Source organism: Bombina bombina, chromosome 7, assembly GCF_027579735.1.
Source record: "Bombina bombina isolate aBomBom1 chromosome 7, aBomBom1.pri, whole genome shotgun sequence".
Taxonomy (NCBI): domain Eukaryota; kingdom Metazoa; phylum Chordata; class Amphibia; order Anura; family Bombinatoridae; genus Bombina; species Bombina bombina.
The window spans coordinates 563,203,168-563,223,997 of record NC_069505.1 but is presented as its reverse complement, the minus strand read 5'-3'; the positions used below and the strand labels follow the sequence as shown (position 1 = coordinate 563,223,997).

The following is a 20,830-nucleotide window of genomic DNA, read 5'->3' as shown; positions in this document are numbered from 1 at the left end:
ATGTATATATATTTTTTTAGAAGACACCCCAAAGTATTGATCTAGGCCAATTTTGGTATATTTCATGCCACCATTTCACCCCCAAATGCGATCAAATCAAAAAAATCGTTCACTTTTTCACAAATTTTTTCACAGACTTTAGGTTTCTCACTGAAATTATTTACAAACAACTTGTGCAATGATGGCATTAATGGTTGTAAATGATTCTTTGGGATCCCCTTTGTTTAGAAATAGCAGACATATATGGCTTTGGCATTGCTTTTTGGTAAATAGAAGGCCGTTAATGCCACTGCGCACCACACGTGTATTATGCACAGCAGTGAAGGGGTTAATTAGGGACCATGTAGGGAGCTTCTAGGGTTAATTTTATCTTTAGTGTAGTGTAGTAGACAACTACAAGTATTGATCTAGGCCCATCTTGGTATATTTCATGCCACCATTTCACCGCCAAATGCGATCAAATTTAAAAAACGTAAAATTTTTCACAATTTTAGGTTTCTCACTGAAATTATTTAGAAACAGCTTGTGCAATTATGGCACAAATGGTTGTAAATGCTTCTCTGGGATCTCCTTTGTTCAGAAATAGCAGACATATTATATGGCTTTGGCGTGGCTTTTTGGTAATTAGAAAGCCGCTAAATACTGCTGCGCAGCACACGTGTATTATGCCCAGCAGTGAAGGGGTTAATTAGGGAGCTTGTAGGGTTAATTTTAGCTTTAGTGTAGTGTAGTAGACAACACAAAGTATTGATCTAAGAACATTTTGGTATATTTCATGCCACCATTTCACCGGTACCCTGTGTCTGCCAGTACCCAGTTTAGAATAAAATACATTTTTTTTTCTGCAGTGTAGCTCCCCCCCCCAAAGACCAACCCCCCCACCCCCTCCCAGATCCCTTAGATCCTTTTTTTTATTCATTCCCTTCCCCCCTTTCTCCCACTTATTAACATCATTTTTTTCTGTAGTGTAGCGGTTCCCACCCACTCCCTCCCCGTGCACGCGCCCGCCCACCGCCCCGTGCACGCGTGCGAGCGTCTATGCGTGCCCCCGGCAACCCTGTCACCGATCCTGCCCCCCTCTTACTGAAGGAAGCCATCGATGGCCGCCCACCCACCTCCCACATCGGCTCCCACCCACCAACGATGGCGGCCATCAATGTCCAGTGCAGAGAGGGCCACAGAGTGGCTCTCTCTGCATCAGACTGCTAAAAAATGTTATTGCAGGATGCCTGGATATCGAGGCATCACTGCAATAACTGGAAAGCATCTGGAAGCGGTCAGGATTGCTTCCACCGCTTTCCAAGACCGATGACGTACGCCATACGTCCTCGGTTGTTAAGTGTATTTTTTTTGAGGACGTACGGCGTACGTTGTTGGTCGATAAGGGGTTAAAAGACATTAAAGGGCCAGTCAAGTCAAAATTAAACATTCATAATTGAGACCGAACATACAATTCCAAGCAAATTTCCCATTTACTTCTGTTATCAATTTTGTTTAGTTAACTTGATATTCTTTGTTAAAGATTAATCTGAGGCCAGCTCAAGAGCGTGCAGGTATCGTTAGCCATCTGGTAGACTTATTCGCAATCGAAAAATTCAGTTTGCTTCATTTTGTTTCGATTCGGGCCGTAAAAAAATTTGGTTTGAGACATTCGTAATAATTCGGTATGTGTTTGTAATTCGGTTTCAGAATTTATTTGTGTCGTTCCAAATTTTGAAATTCGGATGCATTCGAAACCGTTACGCAATTATGATTAATGTTGGACCTTCTTTATTACGGACCGAATCGTTATTTCTAACTAATATTACGGAGCTTCCAGTGATTGGCAAAACAAAATTATGTTAATCCATCGCCACCAATGCCGCCACTAAATAAAGTTATTAACCCCTAAACCGCCATCCCCCAAAATCACTAACACTACCTAAAACTATTAACCCCTAAACCGCAGCCCCCCACATCGCAGACACTAACTAAATAACAAAATAAACTTATTACCCAAAAAAAACGTAGTTCTCCGACATCGCCCACACAAACTTAACCTATTAACCCCTAAACCACCGTTCCCAAACATCACTACCACTAAATAAAGTATTAACCCCATAACCACCGATCCCCAACATCGCCGACACTAACTAAAACTATTAACCCCTAAACCCCGCCCCCCCCAAATCAGCTTAAATCCTATTGGATGATTTGAAAAGCCAATAGGATTTTAGCAGCCTTAATTCCTATTGGCTGATTCAAATTTTTCAGCCAATAGGAATGCAATGGTACCCCCAGTATAAAAGGGGTACCTTGCATTTCAATCCTCAGTGTGCAGCAGACGATCGCATGAAGAGGACCTCTACGTCGGATCGATGGACCTCTGCCTGGACCTCCACCTTGGACCTTCGCCTGGACCTCCACCTCCACGCATTGCCGCTCCGCAGGGATGATGAAGATGCCGGTCCCGCGATGGATGAAGATGGAGCCACCTGGATGAAGATGCCGCCTGGATGAAGATGGAGCCACCGGGATGAAGATCGTTCAAGCGGGACTTCAACAACTGTAAGTACCTAGAGAGGGGTTAGTGTTAGGTTTTTTAAAGATTTTTTGGCTATGGTTAGCTTAGGTTTTTTTAGATAGTTTTTTTTAAGATTTGGGGGGTGGGGGTTTGCAATGTTAGTGGGTCTTTGTATTTTTTTTTCAGGTAAAAGAGCTGTTTAACTTAGGGCAATGCCCTACAAAAGGCCCTTTTTTTTAAAAAAAATATTTTAATTGAGGTTCTTTTCAAAACAAACAGTGGGCAATTGTCAATACAAATTATAAGTAAAAATAAATTGTTAGAAAATATGTTACCAAGCACATCAGATAAAAACACAATATGGGTAAATGACAAATTACATTCTCAAAACAAGTAATAAATGTTGCTCAAACAGTATACCCACAATATGATTGGAACGGCCACTCATGGACCATACAGTTGCAGTAAGCATAGTACAAAGTAGGTAAACATTAATGTGAAGGGTCCACTCATGGGCCCTAATTGAAGAACCTCGTTTACCTTTTAATGTAATATTCAGGATAGGATACTTAAAACCTTAAATTTGAAATATATGGAATGTTGAATAATCTTGTTAAGCTTAAAAAGAGAACAAAAGGTTAACAATATAGTGTGTTGCATTAATTAAAAGGATTTAAGGTGCAGTATTGACAAGAGAAACCGCGTGTTTAATTCACCGAAACTAGGTGATATATTATTAATATGTGGGGGGGGTGGGGGGAGGTGGTTAATTAAGCTATGGTTTCACAGCTCAAGAGCATATCTATTTGGAAAATCTCGTGAGCACACTGGGTGTTAGTGGATACACAGAAATGAGCTAGCTCCCGCTGGGTTATTGATATGTCTGGCATAGTAGAGTCTAACAGGCTACTAAACTTGATATACATTGTGAGAAGGGAAACTACACCTAATGGCTGCAGTGCAGGTCCAGCCTGCGCTAAAAAACATATCTAATACTTAAAAGGAAAGCTGCACATCACAGTATAGTAATGGACGTAGCTTCAAATTATGTGCCCTGCACTCAATGGTACACACTAAAAGTGGAGAATCCAAAACGTGTACATATATCTACGGTTCCATAGTAAACTTTAATAGTAACCAAGTATCTGTGCACTAAATGTTAGTATTCCTTCCCTAATTATGAAGTCTCTAATCTATATAGTCTGTCTATCATGCCTACAAATATAAGAGTGAAAAGGCTCAGACATCTCGGCTGCAGACATCCAAGCCCTTAGGGACATTCAAAAATAATATTATTAGGAAAATACATAGCTAAGAACATCCTGTCAAATATACTCTTAGGAAATATTACAATATACTATGCTCGGTCAGACGTATACAATATTATACAGGGTGTGATGATGAATACTATGTCAAACATTCAAAATATGAATAGACACAGCATATAGATTTAGAAGAATAGTCTCACAGTACCAATATTCATTTGCTAAATTATAAACTAGAAATGCTTTGCTCATATCAACATTTGTATGCCCAAAAATAAATAGAATAATACAGAAACATTGTGTAAGTTATAACATCTAAAACCAGTAATGTCTGTAAGGAAAGCTATAATAGGATTAACTGCCCTAAACAACAAAAGCTTGCCAACCAACAAGTAAATATAACTACATTGTAATGTCAAATTAGGAGCTAGACAATAGCAGAAATATAAAGCAGGCAGGCATATGTTTCATATGTATCAACAAAGGTATACGGAGACATATGAAGATTTTAAAATGCAAAAAAATAAATAAATGGCAGGATAGTCTGTAGAATACACATTTGCGCAGTCATATAGCAAATATAGCATTCTTAAGAGGAGTGCTAATTACACAGATCCATACGTGAAGAAGCTTTCATAATTATCAACAGACCTAGATACCAATGCAATATACTTATATACTTTTCTATTAGAATGAGGGTTACAGAATATATGTGTTTACTAGGTGTTGTGGAGGTTGAGTCGCTATTACAACAGTCCCAGATTCAGTCAATTTAGGTATATATCCAGTGCTGAGTATTCTGAGGTATCATTACATACCAGCCCTAGATTCAACACCCAAACCGAATTAGCTCTTTACTTACTATACTTACTGGGGGAGAGAAGATGCTTGAAACAAAAAAAACAGAATTTATGCTTACCTGATAAATTTCTTTCTCTTGCGATGTATCGAGTCCACGGATTCATCCATACTTGTGGGATATTCTCCTTCCTAACAGGAAGTGGCAAAGAGAGCACCAACAGCAGAGCTTTCTATATAGCTCCTCCCTTAGCTCCACCCCCCAGTCATTCGACCAAAGGCTAGGAACAAAAAGGAGAAACTATAGGGTGCAGAGGTGACTGAAGTTTTTTTAAATAAAAATATACTGTCTTAAACAGACAGGTCGGGACGTGGACTCGATACATCGCAAGAGAAAGAAATTTATCAGGTAAGCATAAATTCTGTTTTCTCTTGCAAGATGTATCGAGTCCACGGATTCATCCATACTTGTGGGATACCAATACCAAAGCTTGAGGACACGGATGAAGGGAGGGACAAGACAGGTACCTTAAACGGAAGGCACCACTGCTTGTAGAAACTTTCTCCCAAAAATAGCCATATCTTATGATAGATTTTCCTGGTGACAGGCTTTCTAGCTTGAATCAGGGTATCAATGACCGATTCAGAGAAACTACGCTTTGATAAAATCAGGCGTTCAATCTCCAAGCAGTCAAACGCAGAGAAATTAGATTTGGATGCTTGAATGGACCTTGGATTAGAAGGTCCTGCCTCATCGGCAGAGTCCATGGTGGAAACGATGACATGTCCACCAGGTCTGCATACCAAGTCCTGTGTGGCCACGCAGGTGCTATCAAAATCACTGAAGCTCTCTCCTGCTTGATTCTGGCAACCAGACGTGAAAGGAGAGGAAACGGTGGAAATACATAAGCCAGATTGAAGGACCAAGGCACTGCTAGAGCATCTATCAGTGCCGCCTGGGGATCCCTGGACCTGGACCCGTAACAAGGAAGCTTGGCGTTCTGATGGGATGCCATCAGATCCAATTCTGGTGTGCCCCATAGCTGAGTCAGCTGGGCAAATACTTCCGGATGGAGCTCCCACTCCCCCGGATGAAAAGTCTGACGACTTAGGAAATCCGCCTCCCAGTTCTCTACCCCTAGGATATGGATTGCTGAAAGATGGCAAGAGTGAGTCTCCGCCCATCGGATAATTTTGGTCACTTCCATCATCGCTAGAGGACTCCGTGTTCCTCCTTGGTGATTGATGTAAGCTACAGTCGTGATGTTGTACGACTGAAATCTGATGAATTTGGCCGCAGCTAGCTGAGGCCACGCCTGAAGCGCATTGAATATCGCTCTCAGTTCTAGAATGTTTCCTCCCGAGACCATAAGCCCTGTGCTTTCAGGGAGTTCAAGACTGCACCCCAGCCTAGCAGGCTGGCATCTGTCGTTGCAATGATCCACTCTGGTCTGCGGAAACACATTCCCTGAGCCAGGTGGTCCTGAGACAACCACCAGAGAAGAGAATCTCTGGTCTCCTGATCCAGATGTATTTGCGGAGATAAATCTGCATAATCCCCATTCCACTTTTTGAGCATGCACAGTTGCAGTGGTCTGAGGTGTAGGCGGGCAAAAGAAACTATGTCCATTGCCGCTACCATGAGTCCGATAACCTCCATACACTGAGCCACTGATGGCGGAGGAATGGCGTGAAGAGCTCGGCAAGTGGTTAAGAGTTTTGATTTTCTGACCTCCGTCAGAAATATTTTCATTTCTACCGAGTCTATCAGAGTCCCTAGGAAGGAAACTCTTGTGAGAGGGAAGAGAGAACTCTTTTTTCTGTTCACCTTCCACCCGTGAGATCTCAGAAAAGCCAACACGATGTCCGTGTGAGACTTGATTAACTGGAAAGTCGACGCCTGAATTAAGATGTCGTCCAGATAAGGCACCACTGCTATGCCCCGCGGTCTTAAAACCGCCAAAAGGGACCCTAGCACCTTTGTGAAAATCCTGGGAGCCGTGGCCAACCCAAAGGGAAAGGCCACAAACTGGTAATGCCTGTCCAGAAAGGCGAATCTGAGGAATTGATGATAATCTCTGTGAATAGGGATGTGTAAATACGCATCCTTTAAGTCCACGGTAGTCATATATTGACCCTCTTGGATTAGAGGTAGAATAGTCCAAATAGTATCCATCCTGAATGATGGTACTCTGAGGAATTTGTTTAGAATTTTGAGATCCAAGATTGGTCTGAAAGTTCCCTCTTTTTTGGGAACTACAAACAGGTTTGAGTAAAAACCTAGCCCTTGTTCCGCTTTTGGAACTGGGCGGATCACTCCCATGGTATGTAGGTCTTCTACACAGCATAAGAACGCCTCTATCTTTGTCTGGTTTGCAGACAATTGAGAAACGTGAAATCTCCCCCTTGGGGGGGGGGGGGAGTCTTGGAAGTCCAGAAGATATCCCTGGGACACAATTTCTAATGCCCAGGAATCGTGAACATCTCTTGCCCAAGCCTGAGCAAAGCGAGAGAGTCTGCCCCCTACTAGATCCGGTCCCGGATCGGGGGCTACCCCTTCATGCTGTCTTGGAGGCAGCAGCAGGCTTCTTGACCTGTTTACCCTTGTTCCAAGCCTGGTTAGGTCTCCAGACTGACTTGGATTGGGCAAAATTCCCCTCTTGCTTTGCAGCAGGGGAAGCTGAAGCGGGACCACCCTTGAAGTTCCGAAAGGAACGAAAATTATTTTGTTTGGTCCTCATTATATTTGTTTTATCCTGAGGGAGGGCGTGGCCTTTCCCTCCAGTGATGTCTGAAATAATCGCTTTCAGTTCAGGCCCGAATAGGGTCTTTCCTTTGAAAGGGATGTTCAAAAGTTTAGATTTTGATGACACATCAGCAGACCAGGACTTAAACCATAACGCCCTGTGTGCTAAAATGGCAAAACCTGAATTATTTGCCGCTAATTTAGCCAGTTGAAAAGCGGCATCTGTAATGAAAGAATTAGCCAACTTAAGGGCCTTAATTCTATCCATAATATCCTCTAATGGAGTCTCCATCTGAAGAGCCTCTTCTAGAGTCTCGAACCAGAAAGCAGCTGCAGTAGTTACAGGAACAATGCACGCAATAGGTTGGAGAAGAAAACCTTGATGAACAAAAATTTTCTTCAGGAGACCCTCTAATTTTTTATCCATAGGATCTTTGAAAGCACAACTGTCTTCAATAGGTATAGTTGTACGCTTAGCGAGAGTAGATACAGCTCCCTCCACCTTAGGAACCGTCTGCCACGAGTCCCGCATGGTGTCAGATATGGGAAACATTTTCTTAAAAACAGGAGGGGGAGCGAACGGTATACCTGGTCTATCCCACTCCTTAGTAACAATATTCACAATCCTCTTAGGGACTCGAAAAACATCAGTGTAAACAGGAACCTCTAAGTATTTGTCCATTTTACACAATTTCTCTGGGACCACTATAGGGTCACAATCATCTAGAGTCGCTAATACCTCCCTGAGCAACAAGCGAAGGTGTTCAAGCTTAAATTTAAAGGCAGTCATATCAGAATCTGTCTAAGGGAGCGTCTTTCCTGAATCAGAAATCTCTCCCTCAGAGAGCAAATCCCTTACCCCTACTTCAGAACATTGTGAGGGTATATCGGATACGGCTACTAAAGCGTCAGAAGGCTCAGCATGTGTTCTTACCCCAGAGCTGTTACGCTTTCCTTGTAAACCAGGCAGTTTAGATAAAACCGCTGTGAGGGTTGTATTCAGAACTGTGGCCATGTCTTGTAAAGTAAATGAAGTTGACGCACTAGAGGTACTTGGCGTCACTTGTGTGGGCGTTACTGGTTGTGACACTTGGGGAGAGCTAGATGGCAAACCCTCAATTCCTTCTGTCTGAGAATCATCTATTGCTATATTTTAAGTGCTATAATATGCTCTTTATAATTTATGGACATATCAGAGCAAGTGGGACACATTCTAAGAGGGGGTTCCACAATGGTTTCTAAACACATTGAACAAGGATTTTCCTTGGTGTCAGACATGTTAAACAGGCTAGTAATGAAACAAGCAAGCTTGGAAAACACTTTATTTAAAGTAAATAATACTTAGAAAAAACGGTACTGTGCCTTTAAGAGAAAAAAAGATGCACAAACTCTGCAAAACAGTGTAAAAAAGCAGTAAACTTTACGAAATTTTTACAGTAGAATCATAAAGCCTTAGTAAGTTTGCACAGCCAGTCAAATAAATGATTAACCCCTTAATGTAAAAACCGGATTGACAAAACGTCAAAAACCGGTATAAAAATGTTCAGCACCTTGCCACAGCTCTGCTGGGGCTCCTACCTGCCCTTTAGGATAGATTTGTGGGGAAAAAAACTTCTTTTAGGCCCTCAAACACAGCAGGACCCTCTGGAGAAGCAGCTGGATGTCTTCAGAGTAAAAGAAACTGCGCAACTGAGGCGTGAAAATAGGCCCCTCCCACCTCACTCGATGTCAGTGGGGCCTAAAAGAAACACACCAAAGTGTTTCTAAACTAGCCATGTGGGTTAATAACCCTTAAATAAGCCATAATGACCCCTCAAAGTCCCTAAAAAAACCGTTAAGTTTTCAATAAAAAAACGTTATTCCCCTAAGTGCCACCAGTAACAAATGAGCCCTTTATGCAAGCTGGGATTCTCTATTAAGTGTCTGAATACAGCTTACCCTTCCCTCATGGGGATATTGTCAGCCTTTTCTAGAATTATCACAGTCTGTCTAGAAAAAAATTGACTAAACATACCTCAATGCAGCTTAGCGTGCAAACCGTTCCCCCAACTGAAGTTTTCTTGTACTCCTCAGCCTCTGTGGGAACAGCAGTGGAGCTTAGTTACAAAGTGCTAAGATCATCATCCTCCTTGCAGAAATCTTCATCTCTTTTCTGCCAGAGAGTGAATAGTACACACCGGTACCATTTAAAATAACAAACTTTTGCTTGAGAAAATAAAAACTAACATTTTTGTCACCACACTCACTTTACCCTTCCTAGCAGTTAGCAGGCAAAGAGAATGACTGGGGGTGGAGCTAAGGGAGGAGCTATATAGACAGCTCTGCTGTGGGTGCTCTCTTTGCCACTTCCTGTTAGGAAGGAGAATATCCCACAAGTATGGATGAATCCGTGGACTCGATACATCTTGCAAGAGAAATAAGAACAACTCACTATAACAGATGCACTGAAATGTAGTAGCCAGATGTGACTCAAAGGGCTGGAGGAAATTAATATTGTCCCTATAACGATCTGAAACAGGACTGTTATGATGTGCATATACTGCCATCTAGTGGGCCAGGGAGGATATGGGCAGTATGTTAAAAAGGAAAAAAAAGAAAGGGAAACATCTATTACATTCAAATGAGCGCTGCCTCTATAGACTCAGTCTGTAATCTATTTTCTCTATGGTATAGCTATCTTAACAACAGGATTGTAAGATCTGCAAAGAATTCATTCTAGGAAAAGTCTGCCTATAGTTGCATAAAGACCAGCATTGTATCTAAACACATCAAGGAAGAACTATCGCGCTCTATAAAATCACAAGTTATTGTGCAGTAGGACCCAAAATAACAGACTATATTTGGTTGTAAGCCATTAACCCTTACCTCAACACTCCCTGACAGCAGAAACAATTGTGCAATATAAGAAATATAATACATTTTTACTTGTGTCTTCCGTTTAATGCAGCATTTCTAAGGAGGGTATACACCTTTTAGCAGATTGTGTTGTACTCAATAGAAAGAATAACCCTGGTATGGCTACAGTGCCTGCTGGTAATCTATAGTAAGCATGGGCTTAAAAGAAATATACAGTCCTAAGATGAATGTAGAGCATGCATACAAATTGACCTATCTCAAACATCGCAAAGTGCAGGACAAACATGAGTAGCAAACAGTGCTAATACAACTTCAATATGATTGCTCCAAGTGGTGTAAGAAATACAAACAAATAAATACAGCAACGCAATATAAACTATACTATCATCTGCATATAGTAGGCTAACAGAATAGATAAAATAAACACTAAAGATAAACGTCTTCTTGAACATTCAGTCCCCAATACAGTTAGTTTCAAATATTAAGAGGGTATAATAAAAGGTCCAAGGTTTTGGGAAATTGTGGGTGCTTAGGAAAGGTACCGTCTCACCCTATTCCCACTCTCCTCAATTTAAGTCCCGTGTATGCCTTGAATAGTTGCTGCCAGCCTCCGTTTACCACTTCTATAGGATCTAGCTCTTCACTACTTGTTTCATTGGCCTTGTATCTGGCTGCATGGGGCAGGCAAAGTTGCTTCAGCAAAAGAAAGGGCCTCTCCAGAGCTGTCCCTGTTTGCTCCGGTTTAGTTGTTCTTTCCCCCAGGCCTGTATAAGAGACTCCATAATCGCTTACCAGATGGTATATGTCCTACACATTGACCCATGCTGAGAGCACCCGAGGATCCCAATCTCCACCTCCTCCCTGGATTGCCTCATGAGCTTCAGATGGGGTCCTAGCAATAGGACTCAGTACTAAGAGCTCGTCGGTAGTTTCATCTGCCTCGTGGTATATCGTCCCCTCAGCAATTACTGCATCCGTTGGGTTTAAATAAGCAGTAGCCTGGGTCCTGCTGTCATCTGCATAGACGCTGGCTTTATATAACTCTGCAGTTAAACGAAGATGGTGATGTTTTAGGAGTTTGCTGAGATGCATTAATATCTGATGAGCATTTTCCATTTCTGTTGTAAACCCACGAGGGTGACAAGATGTCTGCCGTCGTCTCCGATTTAAGGCAGGTCTTCATGTGAATCTAGTGTCTTTGTGACACTGGTTAGCAATCTCCAAGTACTGAGAATGGGTTAATCATGCAATCCCCTATTAAAAGAAGGCTGACTTCATAGTGAAAGTTTGATTTACACTGATTTTAGCATATTTAGAATGGGAGCTCAAAAGATGTGTGACCATCCATGTTCGCTGCTGGCTCCGCCCCCCTACAAAAGGCCCTTTTAAGGCCATTGGTAGTTTATTCTAGATTAGGTTTTTTTTTTGTTTTTTTTTAATGGGTATTAGAATAGGAATAATTTTTATTATTTTTGATAATTTGTTTGTTATTTTTTTGTAATGTATTTTTTCGTTTAGGGGTGGGTTTTTATTTTTAGATTATGGCTTGGCCAGCAAAAGAGCTGAATGCCCTTTTAAGGGCAATGCCCATAAAAATTCCCTTTTCAGAGCAGTGGGTGGATTAAGTTTTACTTTATTTATTTTGTGGGTTTGGGGGGTGTGGTTTGTATACTGTTAGGTTTTTTTAATTTGTTTTGTAGCAAAAGAGCTGTTAACTTTAGGGCACTGCCCTTCAAAAAGCACTTTTAAGGGCTCTTGGTAGTTTATTATAGATAAGGGATTTTTTTATTTTGGGGTGTATTTTTTTTTTAAAAAGGGGTATTAGAATATGAATAATTTTTATTGTTTTGGATAATTGTGTTTGTTATTTTTTGTAATGGTAGTTTTTTTATTTTTTATAATTTTAGTGTTTGTTATTTTTTGTAATGGTAGGTTTTAGTGTAAGGCCCAGAGGCTGAACTTTTTTTGCTTTCTGCGATGAGGATTTTTTAGTGAAACATTTTCTACAGGTCATTTTGAAATGCAAATCAATTTTAAATTAGGAAGTTACACTAAAGCACCAGCAAAAAATTGCATTGTGCTGATTAACAATTCCAAATGTTCACAATTGTGTATTTGCTTTCAAAAGGTTAAATTAGAGGAATTTAAGATGGCAATATTTTCATGACACACACACGTGTGTGTGTATATATACACACACACACATATATATATATATATATATATATATATATACTGTGTGTATATATATATATATATATATATATATATATATATATATATACACATACACGTGTGTGTATATTTGCGTAATTTATTTTAGATATATACCGGTATATAGTATGTGTGTGTATATATATATATATATATATATATATATATATATATATATATATATATATATATATATATATAAATATATATATATATATATATATAAATAAAAAATAGTAAATTCAATGTTATATACATGTTAAAGAATCTTTAAAAGCAGATCATTGTAATTGAAATACAAGTGAAACCAGACTCACTACTGCATTATATTTAAATACAATGTTATGTACATTTAAAAATGTGTTAAAACAAAAGCCAACCATTGTAAAATAAAATACAAGTTAAAGCAGACTCACTACTGCAAGTTACACTTCAATGATTAAATGACCTGTGAAGCATGGAGTTACAGCCCCTCCCACATAACCCATGGGGCCCCGGTAGCTATAATTTATCAACGAGTTAACCCTATAATTGCAAAAAAGGGCTATAATACAATTGCAGTATTCTCTGAAGCCCCTAGCAAGCATTTAAAAGTAACTCAGTAAGAGGTTGTTTTTTTTTTTTTTTTGCTCCAATGCACGGGCCTTGCCAGGGTGAAGATAAACATAATAAAACAAAAGTGGGGGAGGAATAGTCCTTACATTTCTCCATGCACGTTGCTAAAGAAGAGCATCTTTCAACCGGTCTCCCTCTGCTCTGATAGTCTGACATTCAGCAATAAGGAGAAACACCACTGGCACATGGTTACAATGAGAAAATACTAAACTGAGGCACAAATCCGTGTCTGCAGGTAGACTGACAATGAGGACCCAGAAAGCTGTGAAGCACTGCAATTAGTATGACTGCGGCAATTAGGTAGATTCAGGACTCAAAATCAAACATTCCTTTAACACAGTGGCCTCTAGTTATCAAGCTCCGAATTTACCTGCATTCGCTGGCCCAATAAGCTTGCCTAAGCTCGCCTAACATCGCCGCCACGGACCTGAATACGTTCGCCAAAGTTATCAAGAAAGCTGTCAAGAGGCCGCACACCAAGTACGGAGCGATGAGTAGCGGACTGTTGTCAACTAACAGTCATCGATCTCGCTGCTCATCGGCTTCTTCGCAGCTTTCTTGCTAGCCTGTCACTAAGCACCCACACTATACTATACTATTATACCCCCTAAACCGCTGATCCCGGACCCCGCCACCACTATAATAAATATATGAACCGCTAAACCACCGCTCCCGGACCCCGCCGCCACCTACATTATACCTATTATCCCCTAATATTCCGCCCCTATACCGCCGCCACCTACATAAAGTTATTAACCCCTATCCTGCCGATCCCGGACCCCGCCACAAATAAATTAATTGTTTAACCCCTAAACCGCCGCACCTGGAGCCCTCCGCCACCTACATTACATTTATTAACCCCTATCCTGCCCCCCCTACACTGCCGCCACCTACATTACATTGATTAACCCCTAATCTACCCCCCCTACACCGCCGCCACTATATTAAATGAATTAACCCCTAAACCTAAGTCTAACCCTAACCCTAACACCCCCTAACTTAAATATTATTTAAATTAATCTAAATAAATATTCCTATAATTAAATAAATCATTCCTATTTAAAACTACGTTGATTGGAGTAGCCGTGTTAGTCCAGAGATTTAGATATCAAAATAACAAGAGTATTGCATTGAGCAATGATACTTTTTTTTATTGGACTAACTATACATTTATAAGATGACAAGCTTTCGGAAGAGTTCCTTCCTTTATCAAGTCTAAAGCAATACTTTAGACTTGATAAAGGAAGGAACTCTTCCAAAAGCTTGTCATCTTATAAATGTATAGTTAGTCCAATAAAAAAAGTATCATTGCTCAATGCAATACTCTTGTTATTTTGATATTTAAAACTAAATACTTACCTATAAAATAAACCCTAAGCTAGCTACAATATAACTAATAATTACATTGTAGCTAGCTTAGGGTTTATTATTATTTAACAGGCAACTTTGTAATTATTTTAACTAGGTACAATAGCTATTAAATAGTTATTAACTATTTAATAGCTACCTAGCTAAAATAACTACAAAAGTACCTGTAAAATAAATCCTACCCTAAGTTACAATTACACCTAACACTACACTATCATTAAATAAATTAAATTAATTAACTACAATTACCTAACATTAAATAAAATTAACTAAAAATAACTAAAGTACAAAAAAACCTCTAAATTACAGAAGAATTTTAAACTAATTACACCTAATCTAAGCCCCCTAATAAAATAAAAAAGCCCCCCAAAATAATAAAATTCCCTACCCTAAACTAAATTACAAATTGTCCTTAAAAGGGCTTTTTGCGGGGCATTGCCCCAAAGTAATCAGCTCTTTTACCTGTAAAAAAAAGAAATACAATACCCCCCCACAACATTACAACCCAACACCCACACACCCCTACTCTAAAACCCACCCAATCCCCCCTTAAAAAACCTAACACTACCCCCTTGAAGATCACCCTACCTTGAGCCGTCTTCACCCAGCCGGGCACAAGCATTCATCCGATCCGTCCAGAAGTCTTCATCGAATCCAGGCAGAAGAGGTCCTCCAAGTGGCAGAAGTCTTCATCCAAGTGGCATCTTCTATCTTCAATCAACCGGAGTGGAGCCATCTTGAATCCAGCCAACGCGGAGCCATCCTCTTCCATCGAGGTCCTAACACCGAATGAAGGTTCCTTTAAATGATGTCATCCAAGATGGCGTCCCTTGAATTCTGATTGGCTGATAGGATTCTATGAGCCAATCAGAATTAAGGTAGGAAAAATCCGATTGGCTGATGCAATCAGCCAATCGGATTGAAGTTCAATCCGATTGGCTGATCCAATCAGCCAATCGGATTGAGCTTGCATTCTATTGGCTGATTGGAACAGCCAATAGAATGGGAGCTCAATCCGATTGGCTGATTGCAACAGCCAATCGGATTTTTCTTACCTTAATTCTGATTGGCTGATAGAATCCTATCCTACAATGTCTATTGTTTGTTCCCAGGTTGAGCGCTTCTCTTTTTTTATTTATGCAAATGATGACACATAGGGAAGTCTCCCTAAGTGTGATGCGGGAATCTAGACGTGGACCCGTTGCTCAGTGTGCCTAGAGGGATATGGCTGCACCTCACTGACGAGGCCCACAACAGGTCGAAACGTACGTCTGGGGTTTTGCCGTTTCTCTCGTTCAGAGAGGGATAGCCTGGTATTTCAGGGCTGGACTGTACTGTGAAGTCAGGATCAGACTGATATGCTACAGAAAAGTTCTTCTCTGTGAAAGGCACATATTGAGCAAAAAGAGGCTGCTTCTAGGGTGGTAACTAGCCATAGAACAAGCTATTATGCTATTGTTCGTTCCCAGGTTGAGCGCTTCTCTCTTTTTATTTATGCAAATTATGACACTTAGGGAAGTTTCCCTAAGTGTGATGCGGGAATCCAGATGTGTACCGGTTGCTCAGTGTGCCTAGAGGGATATGGCTGCACCTCACTGAAGAGGCTAACAATAGGCCGAAACATACGTCTGGGGTATTGCCGTTTCTCTCGTTCAGAGAGGGATTGCCTGGTATTTCGGGGCTGGACTGTACTGTGAAGTCAGGATCAGACTGATATGCTACAGGAAAGTTCTTCTCTGTGAAAGGCACATATTGGGCAAAAAGAGGCTGCTTCTAGGGTGGTAACTAGCCATAGAACAAGCTATTATGCTATTGTTCGTTCCCAGGTTGAGCGCTTCTCTCTTTTTATTTATGTAATTGTAACTTAGGTTAGGGTCTATTTTACAGGTAAATTTGTATTTATATTTGTATTTAAATGTGTTAATAACTATTTAATAACTATTCTACCTAGTTAAAATAAATACAAAGTTGCCTGTAAAAACAAAATTTATGCTTACCTGATAAATTTATTTCTCTTGTGGTGTATCCAGTCCACAGATTCATCCATTACTTGTGGGATATTCTCCTTCCCAACAGGAAGCTGCAAGAGGATCACCCACAGCAGAGCTGTCTATATAGCTCCTCCCCTAACTGCCACCTCCCAGTCATTCGACCGAAGACAAGCAAGAGAAAGGAGAAACTATAGGGTGCAGTGGTGACTGTAGTTTAAAAAAAAATAAAAAACACCTGCCTTAAAATGACAGGGCGGGCCGTGGACTGGATACACCACAAGATAAATAAATTTATCAGGTAAGCATAAATTTTGTTTTCTCTAGTAAGGTGTATCCAGTCCACGGATTCATCCATTACTTGTGGGATACCAATACCAAAGCTATAGGACACGGATGAAGGGAGGGACAAGGCAGGCGCTTAAACGGAGGGCACCACTGCCTGTAAGACCTTTCTCCCAAAAACTCTGAAGAAGCAAAAGTATCAAATTTGTAGAATTTAGAAAAGATATGAAGTGAAGACCAAGTCGCCGCCTTACAAATCTGTTCAACAGAAGCCTCATTTTTAAAAGCCCATGTGGAAGCTACTGCTCTAGTGGAATGAGCTGTAACTCTCTCAGGAGGCTGCTGGCCAGCAGTCTCGTAAGCAAAGCGGATTATGCTTCTTAACCAAAAAGAAAGAGAAGTTGCTGAAGCCTTTTGGCCTCTCCTCTGTCCAGAGTAAACCACAAACAAAGCAGATGTTTGACGAAAATCTTTAGTGGCTTGTAAATAGAATTTTAAAGCACGGACCACATCAAGATTGTGTAATAGACGTTCCTTCTTTGAAGAAGGATTAGGACATAGTGAATGAACAACAATCTCCTGATTGATATTGTTATTAGATACCACCTTAGGAAGAAACCCAGGTTTGGTACGCAACACTACCTTATCAGCATGGAAAATGAGATAAGGAGAATCACATTGTAAAGCCGATAACTCTGAAACTCTTCAAGCCGAGGAGATAGCTACCAAAAACAGAACTTTCCAAGTAACAGCTTGATATCTATGGAATGCAAAGGTTCAAACGGAACCCCTTGAAGAACTTTAAGAACTAAATTTAGACTCCATGGCGGAGCAACAAGTTTAAACACAGGCTTGATTCTAACTAAAGCCTGACAAAACATCTGAACATCTGGAGTATTAGACAGACGCTTGTGCAAAAGAATAGACAGAGCAGAAACCTGTCCCTTTAAGGAACTAGCCGACAATCCCTTCTCCAATCCTTCTTGGAGAAAAGATAATATTCTAGGAATCCTGACCTTACTCCATGAGTAACCCTTGAATTCACACCAATGAAGATATTTACACCATATCTTATGATAGATTTTCCTGGTAACCGGCTTTCGAGCCTGAATTAAGGTATCAATGACCGATTCAGAGAAACCACGCTTTGATAAAATCAAGCGTTCAATCTCCAAGCAGTCAGACACAGATAAATTAGGTTTGGATGGTTGAAAGGACCCTGAAGTAGAAGGTCCTGCCTCAGCGGCAGAGACCATGGTGGACACAATGACATGTCCACCAGGTCTGCATACCAAGTCCTGCGTGGCCCCACAGGTGCTATCAAAATCACCGAAGCTCTCTCCTGCTTGATCTTGGCAATCAGACGAGGGAGCAGAGGAAACGGTGGAAACACATAAGCCAGGTTGAAGGACCAAGGCGCTGCTAGAGCATCTATCAGCGTTGCCTTGGGGTCCCTGGACCTGGTCCCGTAACAAGGAAGCTTGGCGTTCCGGCGAGACGCCATGAGATCCAGATCTGGTTTGCCCCAAAGTTGGATCAACTGTGCAAATACCTCCGGATGGAGTTCCCACTCTCCCGGATGAAAAGTCTGCCGACTTAGAAAATCCGCCTCCCAGTTCTCGACTCCTGGGATATGGATAGCAGATAGATGGCAAGAGTGAACCTCTGCCCATAGAATTATCTTTGAAACCTCCAACATTGCTAGGGAACTCCTTGTTCCCCCCTGATGGTTGATGTAGGCTACAGTCGTGATATTGTCCGACTGAAATCTGATGAACCTGACCCCAGCTAGCTGAGGCCACGCCTGAAGAGCATTGAAAATCGCTCTTAGTTCCAGAATGTTTATCGGAAGGAGTGCCTCCTCCTGAGTCCACGAGCCCTGAGCCTTCAGGGAGTTCCAGACTGCACCCCAGCCCAGAAGGCTGGCATCTGTCGTTACTATAGTCCAATCTGGCCTGCAGAAGCTCATCCCCTTGGACAGATGGACCTGAGATAGCCACCAGAGAAGAGAATCCCTGGTCTCTTGATCCAGATTTAGTAGAGGGGACAAATCTGTGTAATCCCCATTCCACTGACTGAGCATGCAAAGTTGCAGCGGTATGAGATGTAGGCGGGCAAACGGTACTATGTCCATTGCCGCTACCATTAAACCGATTACTTCCATACACTGAGGCACTGAAGGACGAGAAGTGGAATAAAGAACAGGGCAAGAGTCTAGAAGTTTTGACAATCTGGCCTTCGTTAGGTAAATCTTCATTTCTACCGAATCTATCAGAGTCCCTAGGAATGAAACTCTTGTTAGAGGGGATAGAGAACTCTTTTCTTTGTTCACCTTCCACCCATGGGACCTCAGAAATGCCAGAACAATGTCCGTATGGGACCTGGCGATTTGAAAAGTTGACGCCTGTATCAGAATGTCGTCTAAGTAAGGGGCTACTGCTATACCCCGCGGCCTTAGGCCGTGGCCAACCCGAAGGGAAGAGCCACAAACTGGTAGTGCCTGTCTAGAAAGGCAAACCTGAGAAAACGATGATGATCTTTGTGTATCGGGATGTGAAGATAAGCATCCTTTAAGTCTACGGTAGTCATATATTGACCCTCCTGGATCATAGGAAGGATGGTTCGAATAGTCTCCATCTTGAAAAATGGAACTCTGAGAAATTTGTTTAAGATCTTGAGATCTAAGATTGGTCTGAATGTTCCCTCTTTCTTGGGAACTACAAACATATTTGAATAGAAGCCCTGCCCCTGTTCCTCCTGCGGAACTGGGTGGATCACTCCCATAACTAGGAGGTCTTGAACACAATGTAAGAATGCCTCTCTCTTTATCTGGTTTGCAGATAAATGTGAGAGATGAAATCTCCCTTTTGGGGGAGAAGTTTTGAATTCCAGAAGATAACCCTTGGACACAATTTCCAATGCCCAGGGATCCTGGACATCTCTTGCCCAAGCCTGGGCGAAGAGAGAGAGTCTGCCCCCTACTAGATCCGTTTCTGGATCGGGGGCTGCTCCTTCATGCTGTCTTAGAGGCAGCAGCAGGCTTTTTGGCCTGTTTCCCATTGTTCCAAGCCTGGTTAGGTCTCCAGACCAGCTTAGACTGGGCAAAAGTTCCCTCTTGTTTTGTGTTAGAGGAAGTTGAAGCTGCGCCACTCTTGAAGTTTCGAAAGGGCCGAAAACTAGACTGTTTGGTCCTTAATTTGCTGGACCTATCTTGAGGAAGGGCGTGACCTTTTCCTCCAGTGATGTCAGAAATGATCTCCTTCAGTCCAGGCCCGAATAGGGTCTGTCCTTTGAAGGGAATTTTGAGAAGTTTAGACTTTGAAGTCACGTCAGCTGACCAGGATTTAAGCCATAGCACCCTACGCGCCTGAATAGCAAAACCTGAATTTTTAGCCGTTAGTTTGGTTAAATGAACAACGGCGTCAGAAACAAATGAATTGGCTAGCTTAAGGGCCTTAAGCTTGCCAATAATATCTTCCAACGGGGTTTCAACCTGTAGAGCCTCCTCTAGAGACTCAAACCAGAAAGCTGCAGCAGCAGTAACTGGGGCAATGCATGCAAGAGGCTGGAGAATAAAACCTTGTTGAATAAAAATTTTCTTAAGGTAACCCTCTAATTTTTTGTCCATTGGATCTAGAAAAGCACAACTGTCCTCGACAGGGATAGTGGTACGCTTAGCTAGAGTAGAAACCGCTCCCTCCACCTTAGGGACCGTCTGCCACAAGTCCCGTGTAGCGGCGTCTATAGGAAACATCTTTTTAAAAACAGGAGGGGGAGAGAACGGTACACCTGGTCTATCCCATTCCTTAGTAATAATTTCAGAAAACCTCTTAGGGATTGGAAAAACATCAGTGTAAGTAGGTATTGCATAGTATTTATCCAATCTACATAATTTCTCTGGGACTACAATAGCGTCACAGTCGTCCAGAGTTGCTAAGACCTCCCTGAGCAATATGCGGAGGTGTTCAAGCTTAAATGTAAATGTAGACATATCAGAATCAGGTTGAAGTGTCTTCCCTGAATCAGAAAAAATCACCCACAGATTGAAGCTCCCCTGCTTCGGCTTCAGTACATTGTGAGGGTGTATCAGACATAGCCACTAAAGCGTCAGAGAGCTCTGTATGTATTCTAGTCCCAGAGCTGTCTCGCTTTCCTTGTAATCCTGGCAGTTTAGATAATACCTCTGTAAGGG

At 41.5% G+C, this 20,830-nt stretch overlaps 1 protein-coding gene across 1 annotated transcript in view; it reads right to left on the bottom strand.

Moving 5' to 3' along the window:
- Positions 1 to 20,830, bottom strand: part of LOC128667060 (major histocompatibility complex class I-related gene protein) — a 119,291-nt gene that overhangs the window by 49,055 nt on the left and 49,406 nt on the right. The gene's annotated exons all lie outside the window — the stretch shown is intronic.